Source organism: Calidris pugnax, unplaced genomic scaffold, assembly GCF_001431845.1.
Source record: "Calidris pugnax isolate Ruff unplaced genomic scaffold, ASM143184v1 scaffold280, whole genome shotgun sequence".
NCBI lineage: Eukaryota > Metazoa > Chordata > Aves > Charadriiformes > Scolopacidae > Calidris > Calidris pugnax.
Genome location: NW_015091123.1, coordinates 59,962 through 60,444, shown reverse-complemented (window position 1 = coordinate 60,444; position 483 = coordinate 59,962). Strand labels below are relative to the sequence as shown.

The 483-nt window shown below is 56.5% G+C and overlaps 1 protein-coding gene across 1 annotated transcript in view; it reads left to right on the top strand.

The window, feature by feature from the left end:
* DMTN (dematin actin binding protein) overlaps nt 1–483 on the top strand; it is a 33,043-nt gene that overhangs the window by 24,325 nt on the left and 8,235 nt on the right. The window lies entirely within an intron of this gene.

The following is a 483-nucleotide window of genomic DNA, read 5'->3' as shown; positions in this document are numbered from 1 at the left end:
TTGGAACAGGCTGCCCAGGGAGGGGGTGGAGTCCCCATCCCTGGCTGTGTTTAAGGGCCGTTTAGATGCAGTGCTGAGGGACATGGTGTAGGGGAGGACTTTGTAGAGTAGGGGAGATGGTTGGACTTGATGATCCCAAGGGTCTCTTCCAACCTCAACGATTCTATGATTCTATGATTCTATGATTCTATGATTCTATGATTCTAATTAACACCTGGGCAGGTGCTAATGATTCTAATTAGCATCTGGGAGTGGGGCTGTGACCAGGTGTCCCCCCCCTCCCTCCCCATCCGCAGCAGAGGATGCAGAGTACATGATCATGCGCTGCCTCTCGCCTTCCCCGGGGGTCCCGCCGAGTCGGGGTGAGTTTCACACTCTGACCCCCACACCCCATCTTTTCTGGGGGTGCCCGGGCTCTTGGATGACCCTTCACATGCTGGTCCTGCTTTTCCCCCCCTCTCCCCCCCGCAGGAACCAGGACGG